Below are 24331 nucleotides of genomic sequence, written 5' to 3'. Positions count from 1 at the left end.
TAAAAACTTCCCCCCCCCCCCGCCACTCTCTTCCTCTATCTCTCTCTCTAAAATAAAATTTTTTTTAATTTAAAAAAGAGAGGGTTTGGGGCATCTGGGTGGCCCAGTTGGTGAAGAGTCCAACTTAAGCTCAGGTTGTGATCTCCTGGTTCATAAGTTCAAGCTCCACATCAGGCTCTCAGAGCCTGGAGCTTGCTTCAGATTTTTGTCTCCCTCTCTCTATGCCCCTCCCCCTCTCCAAAAAAAAATAAACTTACCAAAAAAGGGGGTGACTGCTATAAAGCTTCATTTTAAAAAGGGGAGGGCATATTAAAATCCAAAGGAATTTTTAAAAATATCAAGAATACCAAGGAGCTCCTAAATATAGAAAGCAAATATTAACAGACCTAAAGGGAAAAGTAGACAGCAATATAATAATAGTGGAGGACTTCAATACCCTACTCTCATCAATAGATAGATCATCCAGACAAAATTGATAGGAAACATTAGACTTCAATGACACATTAAACCAGATGGACTAACAGACATTTGTAGAACCTTTCATCCAACAGCAGCAGAATACACATCCTTCTCAAGCACGCATGAAACATGCTCCAGGGTAAATCATACATTAAGCCACAAAAAAAAGTCTTAATAAATTTGAGATTGAAATTATATCAAACATCTTTTCCAACCAAAATGGTATGAAACTACAAATTAATTAAAAGAAGAAAACTTAGTAATTTAACAAATATATAGAGATTAAATAACATGCTATCAAAAACCAATGGGTCAAATAAGAAATCAAAAGATAAACCAAAAAATACCTTGAAACAAAGGAAATGAACCACAACATACTAAAACTTATAGGATGCAACACCTACATTAGGAAGAAAGAAAGATTTCAAATAAATAACCTAACAAGGAACTAGAATAAATTTTTAGAAACCAAGCCCAAAGTTAGTAGAAAAAAAGTAATAAAGATCAGAGTAGAAATAAATAAAATAGAAATGAAAAAAGACAATAGAAAAAATAAAACTAAAAGCAGGGTTTTTTTGAAAATGTGAACAATATAGACAAGTCTTTAGCTACACTAACCAGGAAAAAGAGAGGACTCGGGGGTTCCTGTGTGGCTCAGTCAGCTAAGCGTCCAACTTCAGCTCAGGTCATGATCTCACAGTTTGTGGGTTCGAGCACCGCGTTGGTCTCTGTGCTCACAGCCAGCTCAGAACCTGGAGACTGTTTCAGATTCTGTGTCTCCCTCCCTCTCTCTCTGACCCTCCCCTGCTCACGCTGTCTCTCTCTCTCTCTTTCACACACACACAAATAAATAAAACAATAAAAAAATTGTTTTTTAAAGAAAAAGAGAGGACTCAAGTAAATAAAATTATAAATGAAGGGGAGGGGCGCCTGGGTGGCTTAGTCGGTTAAGCTTCCAGCTTTCGCTTAGGTCATGATCTCACGGTTTGTGGGTTCGAGCCCCGCGTCGGGCTCTGTGCTGACTGCCAGCTCAGANAAAAAAAAAAAAAAAAAAAAAAAAGGATTGTAAGAGACTACTATAAACAACTACAGTAAAACTTTGGATTGTGAGCAACTTGTTCTGTGAGTGTTCCAAAAGATGAACAAACATTTCTAATAAATTTTAACTTGATAAATGAGTGATGGCTTGCAATGTGAGTAGTACCTGATACCAAATGTCACATGATCACAACTGAGCCAATGGTTCTTGAAATTCACTTTTATATATGAGTACTTTGGATTACAAGCGTGTTTCCAAAACTAATTATGCTCACAAACCAAGGTTTTACTACATATACTACATATGCCAACTAATTTGACAACCTAGAAAAAAATAATAAATTCTTATAGATATACAACTAACCAAGACTGAATCATGAAGAAATAGAAAATCTGAGCAGACCAATTCCTAGTAAAAAGACTGAATCATCAATAAAAAATCCCCAATGAAGAAAAATCCAAAATCATATGACCTCATGGAGGGATTCTACCAGACATTTAAATAAATAAAAACTAATACCAGTCTTTCTCAAATTCTTCCAAAAATAGAAAGGAATACTTCCAGACTCATTTTAGGAGGCCAGCAATACCGCGATACCAAAAGCAGACAAGGACATTACAATAAAATTATAGGCCAATATCCTCGATGAACATAGATGCAAAAAAATACTCAACAAAATATTAGCAAACCAAATTCAGCAATACATTAACAGGATTATACACTAAAATCAAGTGGTATTTATTTCAGGGATGCAAGAATGGCTCAACATCCACAAATTAACCAATATGATACAACACTTTAACAAAATGAAGGTTAAAAATTATACGGTCATCTCAATAGATGCAGAAAATGTGTTTGATAAAATTCAACATCTATTCATGATAAAAACTTTCAATGAAGTGAGTATAGAGGAACTAATTCAATATAATACCATAGCTTGTGCTCATACTCAAAATCATATTCAGTGATGGGAAATGAAAAGTTTTTTCTTTTCTAAGATCAGGAAAAAGACAAGGATGTCCATTCTCACTATTTTTATTCAACGTAGTACTGGAACTCTTAGTCATAGCAATCAGACAAGAAAAAGAATTGAAAGTCATCCAAATTGAAAAAGAAGTAGTAAAACTGTCTTCAGCGAAGAAGACAAAAATAAATGGAAAGATATACATTGTTCGTGGATGGGAAAAATTAATATGGCTAAAATGTCCAACTACCCAAAGCAATCTACAATCCAGTGTCAACCCTACAATGGCATTTTCAGAGATAGAACAAATAATCCTAACATTTGTATGGAAGAGAATTGTGTGGAATAGAATAGTCAAAGCAATCATGAGCAAGAATAAAGCTAAAGGCATCACACTTCCTGATTTCAAACTATATTACAAAACTTTAGCAATCAAAACAGTATAGTACTGGCATAAAAACAGGCACATAGATGAATGGAACAGAATAGAGAGTCAGGAAAAAACCCACCCATATATGGCCAATTAATTTATGACAATGGAGCTAAGACTATGCAACAGGAAAAGGGCCATTTCCTCAATAAATGGTGTTAGGGAAGCTGGACAGCCACATGCAAAAGAATAAAACTGGATCACTTTCTTATAGTATACAGAAAAATAAACTCAAAATGGTCTAAATATTTGTATATAAGGCCTAAAACCATAAAACTCCTAAAAGTAAACATAGGAGGTAATCTCCTTTACATCAGTCTTGGCAATGATATTTTTTATTTGACACCAAAAGTGAAAGCAAAAAAAGCAAAAACAAACAAGTGAGACAACATTAAACTAAAAGCTTCTGCTCAGCAAAGGAAACCATAGATAAAATGAAAAGGCAACCTACCAAATGGTAGAGAATATTTGCAAAGCATATAAAGGATTAGAGGTTAATATCCTAAATAAATATTCATACAACTCCATAGGAAAAAAAGCAATCAAATTAAAAAATAGGCAGAGAATATGAACAGACGTTTTTCCAAAAACATACAAATGGCCAATAGATATGTGAAAAGATGTTCAACATCACTAATTATCAAGGAAATGCAAATCAAAAACACAGTGAAATATCACCTCAGCTGTGTTAGAATGGCAACTGTCAAAAAGATAAGAAATAAGTGCTAGCAAAGATATGAGAACAGGAAATCCTTGTACACTACTAGCCAGAATGTAAATTGGGGCCAACGCTAGTGAAAATAATATGGAGGTTCATCAAAAAAATTAAATATAGTACTACCATATGATCTAGCAATTCTATCTCTGGGCATTTATTCCAAGGAAAGAAAATTGCTATCTCAAAACCATATATGCACCCCCATGTCCACTGTAGCATCAGCTTCAATAGCCTAAACACAGAAACCACCTAATGGTCCATTGATGGATGAATGGGTAAAGAAAATGTGATATATAAATATTATAATTTTAATATATGGAATAACGGAATATTACTTAGCCATAAAAAAGAACATCTTGTCATTTGGGACAACATGGATGGACCTCAATGACATTATGCTAAGTGAAATAAATCAGACAAAGAAAATATTGTTATGATCTCACTTATACATGGAATCAAAAAAACAAAAACCAAACTCATAGAGAACAGATTGTGGTTGCCAATGGCAGAAGGTGGAGGAGTTGGTGAAATGGGTGAAGGTCATCAAAAGATACAAACTGTCATTTATGAGATAAATAAGTCCTGAGGATGTAATGTACAACATGTGACCACAGCTCACAATACTGTGTCATATATCTGAAAGTTGCTGAGAGTGTAGATCTTAAAAATTCTTATCACATGAAAAAAATGCTGTTAACTATGTGTGGTGATGGGTGTTAACTAAACTTATTGTGGTGACCACTTAGCAATTCATGCTTATGGTCAATCATTACAATGTAATGAACACAGTGTTATCTGCCATTTAAATCTCAATAAGATATATATTATTTTTTAAAAAAGAAAAGAACAACATCTATGGTCAGCATTCACATACAATTCACAGTTCCTCGACCACAGGTGCCCTGGAATTGAAACCACTTGGGAAGACATTTCAGAAAATGGACTTGAATGGAAATACGTAAGCAAACAAAACCTTTTCCCCTAGGGAGAAGAGAAAAAGAAGCTGAAGTGTCTAACGCTATCAGGAAGTGCCCATCCACAAACGTGAAGTAATAAGAAAAAGGAAAACATGGGAAACAGATTGCCCTGGGGAATAGAGGTATTATCATGAATCCTACTTTATCTCCTTTGAACTGTAGACATCCATGAATTTAGCAGTATCTCCAAAACATTTTTGAAAATCTATAAAATAAATAGATTTTAAATTTCAGGTAAACTGTACCAAACTTGGCAAACAGAAACCTCCTTGCCAAAGGGTTTAAATTGGACAATTTCTAGAAAACCATGCTCTCTCTTAGCTAGACAGAAAGTAAAGGCCTTACATATGTTGAGAAGCTTTATCACACAACAAATGCCCATATTTTTATATGATATTCAATTTTTTCTTTGTTCAATTATTTTCATAAAGAATTTCAAATGTCCCCCCCCCAAAAAAAACCCAGCTACCAATCATCCAGCTTCAATAATCAACGACACTTTCCTATACTTGTTTAACAATAGTAACCTTTTTTTAAGCTAGAATAGATTAAAACAAGTCCAAGTGTTCAAGTCATTTTGCCACTAAATACTTCAATAGACTGTAAAAAGAAAAGACTATTCTGGCACATAACCATAATGTCATTAGCACACTCAACAAATTAATCATCTGATACCCAACTTCATAAAAGTTCCTCAAATATCTAAAGCAATCTTTTTTGCCATTAAGTTTAGATGCAACACTGTATAAGGTATTACATGTCTTCATGTCTCTCTTATATTTCTTTCACACTAGAACATTCCCCTCCCTCTTCCCTGTTCATCCCATGCCATTGGGTAGTTGAAGAAAATGGATTCATAGTCTTGAAGAAATTGCCACACTCCGAATTTGGTTGCAAAGCCATTTCTTATGCTTTGAACACTCTGGCCAGCTGAGACACCCCAAAGGAGTATACCTTGGTCTTGTGGGCATTCTGTTTTCACTCGTTTAGGGAAACAGTCAAGTGTATATAACCTGAGTGTCCACACGACCCTGTTGCCCTAGATCCAGGTGGAAAGATGAAACTGATCACTTAGAATCCGAAGACACAGCCTTTCCAGGAGAGATCTCTAACAGATTTCACAGGAGAGCCAGAGGAGTGTCCCCACAACTTAGTTATGAGAAAGAGCAGCCTGGGGCTGTGTAGGGGCTCTGCTGGGAAAGAACAAAAGTTGATTGTTGAAGGGGGAGAAAAACAGTATTTATTTCCTAAAGAGGAAGTTCCAATCAGAGACAAATATATAGGACTTGCTGAGGCTTAAAAGCAGGGGCTTAATGTCTCTTGCTGGAAAGGCACGTAGCAAGAAGCAGCCTGGGTCCTCAGAAGCATTTGTTTCTGTCTACTCAGTCCCATTCCTTTCTTTGTATTTGCAGACACAGAGCCCAGGATCTGCAGATTAGAAACAATAGTCAGGATGATGTTTGTACAGCATCTCGTTCGAGGAAGCTCAGAGCATTGGCAGGCGGGGTCTTCCTCAAGACACTAGAACTCCCAGGTGGGAGGGGTTTATGGGATAGCAAGGGGGCCTGCTCTACGCACCTCCCCAGTAACTCAGTAGTCCCGAAGACCCATTTGGGCCACCTCTTGCACACCTGCTTTCAAGGTGGCTCCTTTAGTTTCAATCTAGGCTACTTGTGAGGTCCAGTTTCCTCACCACAATCTAAGTGAGACAGAACCAGAGCCCCTTGGAGCAATTAGAAATGAAACTCCAAGATACACCGTCTGGAGAATAGCTCAAACGAAAATATGCCTGTGACTCAGGTCCAGTGAACAAACACTGGCTCACTGTCAGCTTCATGCCAGGCTTAGAGCTTAGCACGAAGGGACGAGGAGTAAAGAGCATATTCCAGACCTGGCCTCTGGCAGCTGTTAGTCGGGGCACAGCTGGGTTCTGTCTATCTCTGATCTGTTTCTACAAAGTACTTCCCTAATGGATTACAATGTAAATTTTTATTCTGTAAGTTATGTTCTTGTTCATAGTGCGCTGTGCTATAAATAGATACTAAATAATTTGGGATAGTTATCTGGGATCTTTTGCCTAGGACTTTAAAGCATTTCACAAACACTGCCCGTGAATAGTAAATTAATTAGTATATTAATTCCTTGTTTACAAAAGGATAATAGCAGCAGGGTAATTAAAGTCAACTGATGAGGGGCACCTGGGTGGCTCAGTCATTTAAGTGTTTGACTTCAGGTCAGGTCATGATCTCACGGTTCATGGGTTCAAGCCCCACATCCAGCTTTGTGCTGACAGCTTAGAGCCTGGAGCCTTAGGATTTTGGATTCTGTGTCTCCCTCTTTTTCTCTACCATTCCGTCTTTGTCTGTCACAAATATATAAACATTTTTTTTAAAGTTTAAAGTCAGCTGATGGATGTCAGAGTAAAAACCTGACATCACTACTGATTTGCATTATGACCTCAGGCAAGTCACTCCCCATGTCGAACCCTGGTGACCTCCCTGGATACAGCATTGTTAGCTAAAAGCCCTAAGACCCTTTCCTCCTCTCCCCAGTATTTGGAAATGTCATCACAGAAACTGTGGCAGATGCATTATTGATATGTAGGGACCAGGGCCGGAGGCTGTGTTTCCTGCATAGGAATGATTCACAGAAAAATATTTTCCTGCTGCAAACACCTAGAGACCCAAATGGCCCTGGGTAGTCATTTACACTCAGGTAAATAACCTCTAACCTCCTTCCCAGTGTGACAGTCTCTGTGCATCCATCTGAAAGTTTAGCCACAAAGGGATTAAGTTCTACGTTCAGGTAAGTCTGTCCTGTGCTCAGTGACATTTCAGAGGGTGTATCAGAACCAGAGGTGAGCAGAGAGAATTAGCAAGGGGACAACCATCTTCAAGTTCTTCAGGTCACCCAGATTTTGCTTGGGAAAAGCCCCGCCCACTGTTTCACTCAGATTTGCTTTTAAGTTCTATGCACGAATTTAATATTTGTAACCAGGTCAACTTGTGTGAACATGTTCACCACCCCTAGATCAACTCTGACAAAAGCAAGCAGGTCCCAGCTATCAGTGGAGCCTGAGCAACTATCAAGTTGAGCTGAACTCAGAAGTAAACAGCTGCAGCCAACCACTGAGAACAGGTTTAATAAGTTCCGGGTGGCTCACCTGCTAGCCATTGGCACACTTGAACTTTCAGATGGTTGTTGAGGCTGATCCCAGGTTGTTTACAATACTGCAGTCCTTTCCTTAGTAAATTATTTCTGTGTGTGCTAAGAGGCCTAAAATTCTTCACCATATATCTATATATAGTAGATATATATACCTACTACATATATACTCCTTTATGACCTGGAGAATCCATCACTGTTAGAAATCCCAATTACCTTTATATCATTCTTGAAGGTTCAGCCTCAATGAAATATCTCACACAGAGAAACCAAAAATCAAGCCCCCAAAATGTAATATGTTATTTTTCTAATATATAGGTCTAGCAGCCTGACTGCACTTAAAAAAAAAATTCCCCCCAAAAGTTTTCAAAAATAACACATGAAACATAGTGAAAATTAACTTATTCAAGCCAGAAATACCTATTAACTTAGGCTTCTTGAGTTAAGTTGAAACAGATTTAGCACTTCTTCTCTTGGTTTCTAAAAGTCTTTGTCTTTAATTAAAAATAAAAACTGAAGCTAGATGATTGGTATTTTGACTTCCAACCAAGTGTTATTTCTGGTACAACTATACAGACTAAAACACCACTCACAGCACATCTTGTGCATTTTTATGTGAATGTTTGTTTATAGTCATCTCGTGTTGGCTCCACACCATCATATCTTGCTCCACATGAAGTATGCATATGTGTTGATCTCCCTCTCGCTGTCTGTAAGTCTATTCCAAGTTTCTAGTGGAGAATCTTGATGGAGAACCCAAGGAGGGGCCAGCAGACAAGGACACTGTGCTAACAGCCACCACCTTCTCCAAGGGGTGGGCTCACTAAGGGCACTGAGAAGTGGGCCACTCCAGACACAGGAGATCCCAACTGGTTTGCCTTGACCTTGAGCTAAAAAAGACTCTCCAGAGCCACTGAGACGTCATGGATAAAGCATAGAGTTTGAAGACAAATGACTCAGATCTAAATATTAACTCCACCATTTCTTACAAATCAATCAAATCCTCTGAGTGCCAGTTTCTTCCTCTAACGTGGCAGGTTATGGTAACAAGCAAATGAGGGACAATAAAGAGGGAAGGGCTCTGAAAACTGCAAACCTGCAAATTAATGCTCATTGTTGAGACGGTGATGGGTGTACTGGGGCTCAGGGCCAGGACCAGCTGTGGGCTTCCTACCATCTGAGGCTGTCTGGCATTAGGGCAAGAATGAGATGGGGAGTTTGAGGCAGCAAACCAGGAGGTGTCCCGAGGTCAAGTTAACATGGCTGGTTACCAAGTCTAAAGGGAACGAGTGTTGGGGCCGGCTGGTGAGGAGAGGAGAAGGAAGATGGGAAGGAAGAGAAAGAGGAGGGGGAGGAGGAGGTTAGGGGTAAGGCGGGGCATTGGGTTGGGACGTGAAGGACATAGAGCTGGATAAATGGATGCGGATGCCAGACTAGAGAGAGGACTCCATAGATGGAGGGATTGTGACATGGGCATGGGGCAGGAGGGACAACCTGAAGCTGATTCAGGCCAAATGTTGCCATCTCTGGATCCCTATCTCTTCCTTCTCCTTATGGGCTGTTGGACACAGAGACTTCAACTTCCTGCTTTGTCACCCCTGAAAATAATTAAAAACTACATGTCTTCTCACACCCTTTAAAGTTAACATCTAGAATATTTCTTCATTGTTTAAATAGTTACAAAGAATGTAACTTCTGCTGAATGGGCATACGGTAAAAAATAAAACTCATATGACCATCACAAATGTTTCCAGTACAATATGATACCATAGTGATTTGACAGCTACCATAATTCATTTTTTATGTTTATTTACTTATTTTGATAGAGAGAGAGAGAGAATCCCAAGCAGGCTCCAGCATGGAGCTGACCTGGGGCTCAATCTCACAAACTTTGAGATCATGACTGGAGCCAAAACCAAGAGTTGGTTGCTTAATCAGTAGAGCCACCAGGAGCCCCCATAATTCATTTTAAATATACACCAACAAGCAAAATATTATTTCATTTACTCCTGAGGTTATATCTCCATTCCACTTTCCCCATATGAATGTATGATAATGTGATATTTTATGTCTGAAACCCTTTTAATGATTAAGCATAATTATCTGAAATAAAAATATATATGTAACTTGAAATTAATTGTGCACATTTTAATTAATTTGAAATTAGTGTCTAAAATTTCCTATGACTATATAGCTCTAGGTATCAAAGAAATATTTCTGGACTGAATTGTCATTATAATTATTATTTATACACAATTTATGAAAATAACAAATACAATTTTTATAAAAAAATTATTCACTGTAAAAGGTAAAATTTTATTGGAAAAACTACTCTTCACCAAACTTCTTACTAAAATAGATGAGGTTTCTCATCAACATTATTCCCATCTTGCAATTATTATTACAATTATTGTAAGCACAACAAGACTCTTTATAGAAGCAAAATTAGAATGGAAGGAATTTTATCATAGCTATGTCAATTACCAAGACCCTTCCGACATGGTGATCTATCAGCAAAATTATTATTATTGATCTAATTCTCTTACAACTCAATTAGGTCTTCCCTCAATTTGCATTAAAGCAAAGAATTAGAAACCATCTGAATTGTAAAAAAATTACTCAGTCAATAGACTCATCCAATGTCTTTTAAAAACAGCATTTGCCAGGCACCCCCGAGATTTGCCTACTTCGGGACAATGCAGAATCACAAGTAGAGGGGAGGGAGAGGACCCTCCTGTTATATTAAACAGCCTCTGTGCAAGAACAGAAAGGGGGCACTTAATGCTACAGGAATGGCAGAACAGTTAGGGGAAAGTGTGCCCATGAAAGTGATGAACCTAGAATTTGGACTCTTAACAAGGGTTGGTGCATCCACAAGGATGTGGGTACCCAAATGAGAAGCCCACTGAGCTAGGACCTGAGTCTCAGGGGAGCTGGTGACCCTGGACAGCTGGGGCTTCCCTGACTTCTCCAAATGGCATTCTCCAAAGCGGGTTGTGTGGGATTTTAGTGCCCTTTGAAATGTTAGAGATTCCCAGTGAAGAGGAACTTCGGGGTCAGAAAAGTTTGGGAAAAGCTTCCTAGTATTTTCCCCTCTTAAGAGTTCCACAATAAAATCTGAGTATTAAAGGCTGACGAAACCTGTTTGTTTAATGCAGAATTTCCCAAATGAACTTGATCCAGTCCCATCTTCTCCTCCAAAGAATACCTGGTTATATATAAAGAGACATTAGTAATCTGCTCTGGTCCTAAGAGCTCCAAGCTGAATCTCCTGTGTCTTGTCTACATGACCTGACTTATTCATGACAACCATGATCTCTTGAAAACACTCCAGAGGGACCAAGACCTAAGACTGTTTTGTTCCATTGATGGTTACCTACTAAGGAAGTATTGCCTTTTGCTGTAGCTTTCCTATTGGGTTAATCCATCCTTAGATGGAGGTTCCAATATAACAGGAAGGTTTCTGTGCTGTTGCACCCACTGTGGCCATGAACTTGAAAGTGCTCAAAGAAGGACACATAGATGGTCATCTTGCTGCTTTCCCAGCTGTCCTTCTGGGTCCCCTGGTTATTGGCAGTACAGAACAAGCCAAAAGAAGATTATAATCAGATGCAAAGTAAAAACCCAAACATAGATGAGTGGGATGTGTATATGTGTGTAAGAGAGACACTGTGTCTCAGTACATGACTGTTTTTCATTATATCTAGAGCCATGTGGATTTTAACCATATCATTTGAATTTTCCATCTTTTCATTGCAAAACATGAAGAATCAGCTGTATAATAATGATGATTATGAGTAGACAAACTTCATGTGTCACAGCTGGAGAGAAAAGCATGGGAATGAGGGCCAGGTCCCCTGATGTGGCTCATGATTTGTGACATCTTAGGCATCTGACCCCTCTAAAGATCACCACTAAAGAAACACAAAAATGTGCCTGGTTCCCCTTTCCCTTTATTCACCAGAAGACTACAAGATGACAAGCTATAAATGAGTCAGTATTCTATACACAAGCTCTCAACATTTTTGGTTAGCATGGAGATCCCATTAGACCCTCCATTCTTGTCTAGAGCTCAAAGTACAAACAAACTGGTCAGTACCTGCTGGAAAAGAAGGTTGGAGAATGAGCCTGTAGAGCATCTTTCTTCTTGGAATACAGGAACCGTGATGCTATTTTCTGTGTGTACATNTCAGCATTTCTGTATCCCTTGGGTAAATTCCTAGCAGTGCTATTGCTGGGTCATAGGGGAGTTCTATTGTTAGTTTCCTGAGGAACCTCCACACTGTTTTCCAGATGGGCTGTACCAGTTTACATGCCCACCAACAGTGTAGGAGTTAGACCCTCCATTCTTGTCTAGAGCTCAAAATACAAACAAACTGGTCAGTACCTGCTGGAAAAGAAGGTTGGAGAATGAGACTGTAGAGCATCTTTCTTCTTGGAATACAGGAACCGTGATGCTATTTTCTGTGTGTACATTCACTCTACACATCTCCTCAGAGCATGCAAGTTGGGTACAGCCAAAGGCCAACAAAGCTGATTACTGACTCAGCCTCAGCCAGAATCCACTTTGCTCTTTGGAAACCTCTGCTCTCACCTGTGAAACTGGAAACTAATGTGTTTTCGTAAGCCTCCGGAAGCCAAGGAGAACAAAACTCAAAATAGCCGCAAGAAAAGAGATGAAGAATCAAAACTAGTTTTTGATTAAAACCACTTGAGATTTCTTGAAGAATTATGCCCCCAAATCCNGGACTGCCAGCTCAGAGCCTGGAGCCTGTTTCAGTCTGTGGCTCCCTCTCTCTCTGACCCTCCCCTGCTCCCGCTGTCTCTCTCTCTCTCTCTCTCCTAGAAATAAATAAAAAAACATTAAAAAAAAAACCCACAGAGATCTGTACAATATTATGCTCATAGGTCACAATACTTAGGAATTGTGACCTTCAAAACTGGTCAAAGAGGGGAGATCTCACGTNCAAGAAAAGAGATGAAGAATCAAAACTAGTTTTTGATTAAAACCACTTGAGATTTCTTGAAGAATTATGCCCCCAAATCCCTTTTATGGGAGGACAAAGGCAGCAGAAATCAAATGGTTGGCCTGCAGTTTAAGAGGGAGTGAGCAGTGGAAATATAATCAAAATAAGAGCCCTCAACCCTCCAGGTCTCAGATTCTGGGAGCTACAGTTTGGAGAAAGCCGCCCCTGAAGTGCTTGGAAATAAGCAACACACAGCAGGACCATCAGCTGCATCCTCATTTGAAGGAAAGAACTTTCCAAAACCCTCGATCACCAACCTGTCGCCATCCTGTGGGGGGCAAACGTACTGGCAGTCAGGGGCTGTTCGGTTTCCCTTGGCAAAGAAGGGACCCCCACCCTGTTCTTGGGCAGCGGACGCATTATGTTCTGATTAAATGTATCCCAGGTGTGGAGGACAGCTCTAGCAGATTTTCAGCATGCCTCTGCCTATTTCCCCAAGAAACGCGGGTTTCCTCTCCATCGGCTCTTCCAGGTAGTAGCTAAGGGTGAGGGAGAGAAGCATAGAATAAACGTGTCGCCCAAGGAGACTTCCTGGTCCAAACCCACAGCATTTTGCATAAATCTGTTGTGTTGATTCTGCCGGAGAGGCAACCGCAAACCTAAAAGGTGGAAAAGTGAAATCGGGAAATCAGCCCAGGTGTGAACCTGGGTATGAGGGAGAGTGGAGAGAAACATTCTGTCATGGCCCCAGATGCTCATGAAGGGGGGGGGCGGGGGGCTGGGTCTGTTTTCAGCCTGTGGATGTGGATGTGGCTGTGCCTACGAGTCCTATGACAGAGGGAAGTGCATCAGCAGGCCTGGCCGGTGAAGCTAGGCTGCTGCACCCACAGGGACTGCCTGTAGAAGGGAAGAACCCATGGGTCATTTCTGGGCCCTGGGCAATATGTGCACCACCCAAAGCTGCAGACGTTAGAATTCCTTTGGATTACTATTCTGACTCTGCCTCAGATGTACCTCAGGTATTTCCAACCAACAAATTTTATTTATCTATCTATTTTGATCACAGCCTGCAAATTAGATTGCTTGGAGAAGAAGGGGATACTTCTCACCGAGGAAGGCCACTTCAGCATTGATCTGACATTAATAGAACTACCTCCCTCCCCGCACCCCCACCCCATGCTGGGTACTGGCGAGAAAAGCCCTGGGGTGTGGCAGAAAGATTCAGGTTTTGGTAGAAGATGAGTCATTTGTCTACAAATTCCAGCTCAGATATTTGGGCTTCAGTCTCAGCCTCAATTGTGTCGTCCCCAAAGTGAGAATTCTAGCCCACCCTTTACAAAGTCATCAGCATTGGAGATTATCGTGTAAAGCACAGGGCACCAGCAGACACACAAATGGCACTGTTATTGTATTATCACCATCCCTTCAAAATCAGAGAGACACTCACTAGGAAGAGCACGAATCCATTAAGATATTGCCAAGGCAGGGCTGGCGTAGAAGCAGGCAGCTGGCTGCTGGAAGTCGCGGGCAGGAGGTCAGGAGGTGGTGTGCCTGAGAGAGAGAAGGCTCGCTGGCCCCGCCCAGGGGGAAGTTAGGGCTGGGGACCATAGCGGAAAGGTAACAGTGGAGTCACCAGACAGGAGGGAAAGCAGTTCAGGACCACAAGTTCTGCCAGGACAAGATAAAGCAGAAATGGACCAGAGCCAAGGAATGTGCTGCCGGGGATGAGACAGGAGGGGCTCACCTTCCTAGGCTCCTCCCACAGGAGGTATTCAGCCCCTCACCTGAGGGTCAGGACAGGAGGGCCCCTCCTGCCGGACTCTTGTAGAAACCTGGAACATGCAGACTACTAGTGAAATTCTCCAAACTTTGTTGATTGCTTAGCTCATTTTATCCATATACATATTTTTATTTACACATCATTCATCTGCATTCATTATATATTAACTACTGCTAGATTTTTTTTAAAAAACACAGAGATCATGGGGCGCCTGAGTGGCTTAGTCGGTTANATTTTTTTTTTAAATAGAAGCTCCATTAGGTTTTTTCCTGCCCCTCAATGGATCTTCTTGCACACCCAATTTTGGATACTCCTCACCCCTAAAATGGGAAGTGGAGTCAGAGGGAAGGGCGTTTGCCTCCACTCTCAGATAACAACTCATTTTTCTTTCTCTAATACCAGCAGTCTGAAAACGGAGTTACTTGTTTTTATTTTTGTGTCTGTTTCTGTAGGTTGGAGGGTTAAAACTAGAGACAGAAAAACACTGGATGGTTGACTTATGTAATAAAAGCACACAGAGCCCATGTTAATGCTTTTTAGAAAAACGAGATGATAGAAACAGGATTACCACGTCCACAAGTGAAGGATGTTGACTCGTCATTGTGACATCACTTACAAACGTGAACCTGTCACTTCGTTTCTACACCACTCAGATCAAAATAGGAGCTGCTTCATTTGTTCCTCGTAAGGTGTGTGGGCAGGCTCCAAAGTCACAGCCCTCACAGTGTCATCTGGCACAGCATGGCACCGAACATAGCCAGGTAGTGGAGCTAAGAATACGGGACTCAGCCGGGGCGCCTGGGTGGCTCAGTCGGTTAAGCGTCCGACTTTGGCTCAGGTCATGATCTCATGGTTAGTGGGTTTGAGCCCCACGTCTGGCTCTTTGCTGACAGCTCAGAGCCTGAAGCCTGTTTCGGATTCTGTAACTCTGTCTCTCTCTCTGACCCTCCCCTGCTCACGCTGTCTCTATCTCTCAAAAATAAAATAAAACATTAAAAAAAAAAAAGAATACGGGACTCAGCCAAGGTGAGCCTCACCTGGTTTGCCTGCTCTCAGCTCGGCTATTGCAGAGTGTTTGCATTCCTCCTGTGTACACTCCCGATTCCCCACTCCTGCCTTTGTGCACCTCTCCCCTGCGTGGAATGCTTTGGCTCTTCCCCTGCAATCCCCTCCAGCTACTGATTACATCTACCCGGCTTATAGACTCAGTTTAAGCTTTGAAAAATGGATTGTTCCCACTGTTGTGTCTCACACTCAGTATCAGTGCCAATAACTAGTTGATCATCTGTGTTTCTGTCTCCCTCTGCTTTGCCGTAAGCTCCGTGAGGGCAGGGAGTAGGTCCCCCAGCCAGATTCAGGCATAGAAGACTTCGGTAATTCTTACTCAGGTAGCACCCCAATGTGGGTCCAAATCAGCGAGGGTACCCAGCTCAATGCAGTCACAAAAGGACGCACAAAAGGCTTGTGCCAGCTCTGCTACCTTCATCCTATGGTTTTCCAGGGTCGTCGTGGTCATTGACACCCGGCCAGAAGAGGGGGAAAGCAAAGGAGACCTTCACGGCCAGGCCTGGAAATGGGAAGATCACTTTCTCCCACAACGCACTGGCCACAGCTTAGTCACTACAACAGAAACCAGGAAATACAGTCCAGTTGTGCACCCAGGAGACAAGGAAGCGAGTTCAGTCATAAGCCAGCTTCTGCCATGACGTCTGGAACCAGTTCACACTCGCTGTGAGCACTCAAGCCGGAAGAGGAGGGTGGGCCTGCCTATTCGACTAAGGGAGGGTTTTGCTGGAAGCCTGAGCGCATTTTCCCTCAACATCTTTCCAGACTTGGGTACAGCGCCACCTGCCGCTCAGAATAAAAAGCAGGAAGGTGTGGGGACCCCAGGAACCACACTCGAAGAGCCAGGATGTCATACTCTGGAATCTTCACTGGCTTGGTCACGAGAGGAAATTAGAAGAAATTCATAGGGCAGCCATTTTCATCTGACAGACGCCAACCAATAACTGTGACGACAGGGGAGAGGAGTTGCTTAGTGGGTTTTGGCCGACTTTATTTTTCTGTGACCTCAAACTAGGAGCTAAACACAGGAATGAAATTCAAGAGGAACATGTGAACGTTCTTATATAGGAAGACTACTAACTTTCTGTGTGGTTTTTTTTTTTAATGTTTTATTTTATTTCTGAGAGAGAGACAGCGTGAGCAGGGGAGGGTCAGAGAGAGAGGGAGACACAGAATCTGAAACAGGCTCCAGGCTCTGAGCTGGCAGTCAGCACAGAGCCCGACATGGGGCTCGAACCCACAAACCGTGAGATCATGACCTGAGCCAAAGTTGGACGCTTAACCGACTGAGCCACCCAGGCGCCCTGACTACTAACTTTCTGAAGAAATACCAAACTCCATCCTCCATACACAGTGGCTACACCAGTTTGCATTCCCACCACCAATGCAAGAGGGTTCCCCTTTCTCCACATCCCCACCTGTTGTTTCTTCTATTGTCCATTTTAGCCCTTCTGACAGGTGTGAGGCGATATCTCATTGCAGTTGTGATTTGTATTTTCCTGATGATAACATATTGAGCATCTTGTCATGTGTCTATTGGCCATCTGGATGTCTTCTTTGGGAAAATATCTATTTATGTCTTCCGTCCACTTTTTAATTGGATTGTTTGTTTTTTGGGTTTTGAGTTATATAAGTGCTTTATATATTTTGGATACTAACCTTTATCAAATCTGTCATTTGCAAATATCTTCTCGCATTTGGTACCTTTTACTTTTGTTGATTGTTTCCTTTGCTGAGCAAAAGTTTTTTATTTTGATGAAGTCCTATAGTTTATTTTTGCATTTGTTTCCCTTGTTTCAGGAGGCAAGATGAGAAAGAAGTTGCTAAAGAGGCCTCTGGATGGCTCAATCATTGATTTCAGCTCAGGTCATGATTTCAGGGCTCGTGGGTTCGAGCCCCACGTCAGAACCCAGGCTCCATGTGGAGCCTGCTTGGGATTCTCTCCCTCTCCTCTCTGCCCCTCCCCTCCTCCCTCTCTCAAAATGGATAAACTTTAAAAAAAATTAAAAGGTTCTTAAAATTTTAAAAAGAAGGAAAGAAAGAAGTTGCTACAGCTGATGTCAAAGAGATTACTACCTGTGTTCTCTTCTAGGATTTTTATGGTTTTCTGTCTCACATTTTCTTTAATCCATTTTGAATTTATTTCTGTGTATGGTATAAAAAAGTGGTCCAGTTTTCCCACATCATTTGTTAAAGAGACAGTCTTTTTCTCATTGGATATTCTTTCCTGCTTTGTTGAAGATTAATCAACCATATGATTGTGGGTTCGTTTCTGAGTTTTCTGTTCATTGATCTGTGTCTATTTTTGTGTCAATACCATACTGTTTTGATAACTACAGCTTTGTAATAAAACTGGAAGTCTGGAATTGTGATGCCTCTAGCTTTGCTTTACTTTTTCAAGATTGCTCTGGCGATCCAGGGTCTTTTGTGGTTCCATATACATTTTAGGTTTGGTCTAGCACTGTGAAAAATGCTGGTGGTATTTTGATACGGACTGTATTGAATATGTAGATTGCTTTGGGTAACATAGACATTTTAAAAATATTTGTTCTTCCCATCTATGGGCAGGGAATATCTTTCCACGTCTTTGTGCCTCTTCAATTTCTTTAATCAGTATTTTATGTTTTATACTTTTCAAAGTGTATACCGATCTTTCACCTATTTATTCCTAGCTATCTTACTATTTTGGTGCAATTGTAAATGGGATTGATTCCTTAATTCTTTTTTCTGCTATTTCATTATTGACGTGTAGAAATGCAACAGATTTATGTGCATTGATTTTGTATCCTGTGACTTTACTGAATTCATTTTTCAGTTTTAGCAACTTTTTGGTGGAGTCTTCTGAGTTTCCTATATACAGTATCGTGTCATCTGCAAATAGTGAAAATTTTATTTCTTCCTTGCTTATGGGATGCATTTGATTTCTTTTTGTTGTCTGATTGTTGCAGCTAGGACTTCCAGTACTATGCTGAATAAAAGTGGTGAGAGTGGACATCCCTGTCTTTTTCCTGATCATAGAGGAAAAGCTCTCAGTTTTTCCCCACTTAGAATGATATTAGCTGTGGGTTTTTCAAATAAGGCCTTTATTATATTGAAGTATGTTCANATGCTGTCTCTCTCAGAAATAAATAAAACATAAAAAAAAATTAAAAAAAAAAGAAATACATTTGTATTGATTAAGGCACTAAAATTGGGAGTATCTTTATAACAGCAATACTATAGAGCAGGTATTTACTATACCTAAGTAACTAGTGTGAAATAAAGATGAGAAATATTGGATGTGTTGAGTTTGAAATCTTGGGGGACCACGTGAAAATATTCAGTGGACAGACAAGAGACACATGGAGTCATTGTTAATGCACACAAATTCACTTCTGCATGCTTGGTCTTAACTAAATAATAGGGGCACCTGGGTGGCTCAGTCGGTTAAGCATCTGACTTTGGCTCAGGTCATGATCTCACAGCCCATGGGTTTGAGCCCCTCANCAGGGAATATCTTTCCACGTCTTTGTGCCTCTTCAATTTCTTTAATCAGTATTTTATGTTTTATACTTTTCAAAGTGTATACCGATCTTTCACCTATTTATTCCTAGCTATCTTACTATTTTGGTGCAATTGTAAATGGGATTGATTCCTTAATTCTTTTTTCTGCTATTTCATTATTGACGTGTAGAAATGCAACAGATTTATGTGCATTGATTTTGTATCCTGTGACTTTACTGAATTCATTTTTCAGTTTTAGCAACTTTTTGGTGGAGTCTTCTGAGTTTCCTATATACAGTATCGTGTCATCTGCAAATAGTGAAAATTTTATTTCTTCCTTGCTTATGGGATGCATTTGATTTCTTTTTGTTGTCTGATTGTTGCAGCTAGGACTTCCAGTACTATGCTGAATAAAAGTGGTGAGAGTGGACATCCCTGTCTTTTTCCTGATCATAGAGGAAAAGCTCTCAGTTTTTCCCCACTTAGAATGATATTAGCTGTGGGTTTTTCAAATAAGGCCTTTATTATATTGAAGTATGTTCACTTTAACCCTACTTTGTTGAGGGTTTTTATCATGAATGGATGTTGTACTTTGTCAAATGCTTTTTCTGCATCTATTGAAATGACCTATTGAAATGATCCTTCTTATCTTTTCTTTTATTAATGTGATGGACCACGTTGATTGATTTGCTAATACTGAACCACCCTTGCAACTCATGAATGAATCCCACTTGATCATAATGAATGATTTTATTAATGTATTGTTGGATTTGGTTTGCTAGTATTTTGTTGAGAATTTTTGCATCTATGTTCATCAGAAATTCTGGCCTGTAGTTCTCTTTGTTATTGGTGTCTTTATTTGGTTTTGGTATCAGGGTAATGCTGGCCTTATAGAAGGAATTTGGAAATATTCCTTCCATTTCTATTTTTTGGAATAGTTTGAGAAGAATATAAATCAAATCTTAAAATTTTTGGTAGAATTCATCTTCGAAGCCATCTGGCCCTAGACTTTTGTTTGTTGGGAGTTTTTTGATAACTGGTTTGATTTCTTTGCTGGTTATCACTCTGTTCAAATTTTCTATCTCTTCCTACTTCAGTTTTGGTAGTTGATATGTTTCTAGGAATTAAACCATTTCTTCTAGGTTGTCCAATTTGTTAGCATATGGTTTTTCATCTATTCTCTTATAACTGTTTGTATTTCTGTGGTGTTGATTGTTATTTCTCCTCTATCATTTGTGATTTTATTTATTTGAAATACTTTCTCTTTTCTTTTTCTAAGTCTGGCTTATCAATTTTATTAATTTTTTCAAAAAACCAGCTCCTCGGTCCATTGATCTCTTCTATTGGTTTTTAGTTACTATATCATTTATTTCTATTCTAGTCTTTATTCCTTCCTTCTGCAGGTTTTAGGTTTTGTTTGTGTTCGTTTTCTATCTCCTTTAAGTGTAAAGTTAGCTTGTTTATTTGTGATTTTTCTTGCTTGTTGACGTAGGCCTGTATTGCTCTATAGTGCCCTCTGAAGACCACTTTTGCTGCATCCCAAAGGTTTTGAACCATTGTGTTTTCATTTCATTTGTTTCCATGTATTTTTTATTTCTTCTTCTATTTCCTGGTTGATCTATTCATTGTCTAGTAGCATGTTACATAACCTCCAGGTATTTGTGCTATTTCCAGACTCTGTATGTGTGTGTGTGTGTGTGTGTGTGTGTGTGTGTGTGTGTGGTCAACTTCTAGTCCCTTAGCATTGTGGTCATAAAAGGGGCATGGTATGACTTCAATTTTCTTGAATTTGCTGAGGATTGTTTTGTGGCCTAATATGTGATCTCTTCTGGAGAATGCCCCACATGCACTTGAAAAAAATGTGTATTCTTCTGTTTTAGTATGGAATGTTCTGAACATATCTGTTAAGTCTATCTGGCATTTGGACCCGTTTTAAAGATGGCAGTTGAAGCCATATAAATACATTGGATCCCCCAGGGAGAGTGGCTGTTGTTTTCTTTTTTAAAAATATCCGAATCCATATGTTTTGATTTTCTTATCAGAAACATATGTTTCTTGCATTTAAAGACACATAAATATGTACTTTTTAATTAGGTAAGTAGGACTCACCAACTGATTGGCAGTTCTGATGAGGGAAGAGAGTTTCTAGGTTGGTGTAATGGGCAACTGATGAAATTTTGCAACTAATTAATAACAATAATAGTTAACCCACTTGTGAACATCAACTGGAAGTCAGACACATTCTAATTGCTTTACGCAGGTTTTCTCATTTTTCACAAAAACGCTGTGAAGAGCACAATTGTCGGTTCTTTTTACAAAAGCGAAAATTGAGACTCAGAAAATATTGAAGAACAAATTGGGAACGGGGAGGAAGGTGAATGACAGACGGTGACCTCTCCATCAAAACGCAGTATATGCTCCCTCCCATGGTGCAGACTTCGTGTTGGGATGTGAACTCTTCCGCTGGTGTCTAGGTGGCCCAGTGGACTGGGAACAGAAGTGATGCGATGCTAAAACATAGATGTGCCCCATGCTCTCCTCTGCCCCCTCTTCTGATTGCATGCTGACATCACGGCAATCTTGGAAGCTACCTAGAAGATGGCAGAACCTTCTTGAATCTGGATCCCTGAATGACTTTGTAGAGGGGACTTCCTGTACCCCATTTCACCTTCCACCTCCTGACCTACCTTGGAATGTTACACAGATAAGAAATACATNGGTGGCTCAGTCAGTTAAGCATCTGACTCTTGATTTTGGCTCAGGTCATAATCTTACAGTTCATGGGATGGAGCCTCACATCAGGCTCTGCACTGACAGTGCATTGCCTGTTTGGGATTCTCTCTCTCTCTCTCTCTCTCTGACTCTCTCTCTTTTCCCCCCTCCCCCTTCCCTTCCTCCATTCTCTCTCTCAAAATAAATAAGCTTAAATAAATAAATAAGGGAAGAGTTATTTAATTTCCTTTCTTCCATTCCCCCCACACACATACCTGTAGGCTCTAAACAGGTTGTGAAATGGAGGTATGAGCCTCTCCTCCTCCAGGTGGTCTCATTTCCCTTGTATGTCCTCACCACATGAACACCTCACTACTGCAAGTGTCATTCCCATCTGTAAGGAAGTGTCTTTTTCTACATAATGGCTCCAAATCTGAGCCAGTTTTCTCTTATGCCACTGAGAAAGCAATGAACAAGTCTCATGTTGAAGAAATGTTATTTTTCCACACATCCTGATCTTAGAACTCGGCCTCATACAGGATGTGACTTTAAGTTTGGGAATTGCTGTTTTCAGAATGGTGGCTGATTTGTCAGAGAGGATTGGCTCTCTCAGGGAGTGCGAAGAGAGGGCCAGAGGTGATGCCCTGGGGACCCAACATGTGTTAGGTAGGTGGAGGAGCTGCTCATAGGGGCTTGTGAGCAGAAGCAGTAGGGAAGTAGGAAGATGTCCAGGAGTTTCTAGTTTTCCCCAAACCAAAGGAAAACAAAATGCCACAGAGTAAATAACTGATTGTTTCAAATTTTTAAAAAAAGGAAACTGAGAAAAAGGTCACTGGATTTGATAACAAAATATCATCTTTTGCCAGAGCAATTTTAATGGAGTTGCAGGCATAAAAATCAGAGGTTGATGGATAAAAAGATGACTGTGCAGTAAGGCAGAGGAAGCAGGACTCTGAGATGTCTGGTTCTGGGTCAGGGCTGAAGGTCCAGATGAGCTCAGGGAGCCAGCACCTCAATCCTCTCTCACCATTTTCTTGCTGTCCAACCACTCTTAGACTCAGTTTCTTTATCTGTAAGATGGGTTTAATGATCCCTGTCTCAGAGGATTAAATGAGAAAACAGTTGCAAATGGCTTCTAAGAAACCAAACACGGGGCATCTGGGTGGCTCAGTCGGTTAAGCATCTGACTTTGGCTCAGGTCATGATCTCACAGCCCATGGGTTTGAGCCCCTCACTGAGCTCTGTGCTGACATCTTAGAGCCTGAAGCCTGCTTTAGATTCTGTGTCTCCCTATTGCTCTGGCCCTCTCCTGCTCATGCTCTGTCTCTCTCTCTCAAAATAATAAACATTTAAAAAGAAAGAAAGAAAAAAGAAAAGAAACCAAACAACTCAAATGAAAAGTTATGGACATTGCAGGTAACATAAAATCTTCCTCTCGATGAGACAAGACAGACAGGCAGCAAAGCACCCGGCCCCACAATCCATCTCCCCCTAGAAGTGCTTTACTGAAATGCCCTTGGGGTGCTGATTTGAGGAATGTTATCGGAACAGCCCTGAGAAACCCAGTAGCTCCTTTGCCAAAAAGCTGCCCAAGACGTTGTATATCCTCTTCCTAAACTGACCTGCCGACCACAATTACAGTGGTGTAATTGTGTAAGTAACTGTGTTTCTCCTGGATAATTGGCCTGTTTTCATCTTGTCGCTGATTTTTTTTTTTTTTTTTGGCAGTGATTTCCAGGAAGCTTGAAGACAAACGTGTGGTCCACCCATTGCACGTACCTAAGTTGCCATGTAGGCATTTTTGTACTAGACTCTTCTCCAGTACGTTTATGTCCCTATTCTTGCTCTTCTCATACTTTAAATGTGTTCTATGCTTTTATATTACACATTCTTATAAATAGCCTAAATGTTTTCTGTTATAAAAGAAGATATAATTTTCTTGGGTGGCAGTTGAATAATTTTTTGCCCCATATTAGAGCTGACTTCCAAATATATATAATACCTCTCCAGTCTGCCTATATATCCCAGTAAAATTGTCCCAGTGTATCTTCCTTCACACCAGAGCTCATGACAGTCACTAACACTGACTGAGCCCTTGCTATGGACTCTTCTAAGTCCTTTTGTATGTATGGATTCATTAATCATCATAAGAATCCTATTTATGGCTGCTTTACAGACAAGGAATCTGAGGCCCCTAAAGGTTAAGTAACTTTGCCAAAGCTACACATATGGGAAGTGATGGATCTAAGATTAAGAACCCAGTCATCCGGCTCCAGAGCCTGTGTCCTTTCCCATCAAGTACTGCGGGGTAGGAATGCCACTTCTCTACACGCTCAGTGACAAAATACTTCAAATATTTGGTTTCCGATGTTTTGTAGGGTACTGGTAAGAAGGAGAACGAGGTAGCTGGATTAAAATTTTTTTCACCTGATGAAATAGGCAAACTATAGCTAAAAGAAATGCCATGCCTGAACAGAAGTGTGAGGAATACAGATCTCTTTGTTAAATACATGATTTTTTATTTAACTCATCTTCCTTCCGTGGCTTCAAACAGTCCTAATCTTCTTCTGAA

General features: G+C 40.3%; 1 long non-coding RNA gene across 1 annotated transcript in view; it reads left to right on the top strand.

The window, feature by feature from the left end:
- Window positions 1-23599, top strand: part of LOC144226919 (uncharacterized) — a 26835-nt gene extending 3236 nt beyond the window's left edge. Inside the window, exons 2-3 of the long non-coding RNA XR_013333773.1 lie at window positions 4596-4709; window positions 23488-23599. This is a non-coding gene — a long non-coding RNA (uncharacterized LOC144226919). The remainder of the gene's footprint in view (window positions 1-4595; window positions 4710-23487) is intronic.
- The last annotated feature ends 732 nt before the right edge of the window (window positions 23600-24331 follow it).

The sequence above is a fragment of the Crocuta crocuta genome, unplaced genomic scaffold (assembly GCF_008692635.1).
Source record: "Crocuta crocuta isolate KB4526 unplaced genomic scaffold, BGI_CrCroc_1.0 scaffold32, whole genome shotgun sequence".
In the NCBI taxonomy this organism is placed as follows: domain Eukaryota; kingdom Metazoa; phylum Chordata; class Mammalia; order Carnivora; family Hyaenidae; genus Crocuta; species Crocuta crocuta.
Note: the sequence above shows the minus strand (reverse complement) of the source record. Positions and strands in the feature narration are given on the sequence as shown.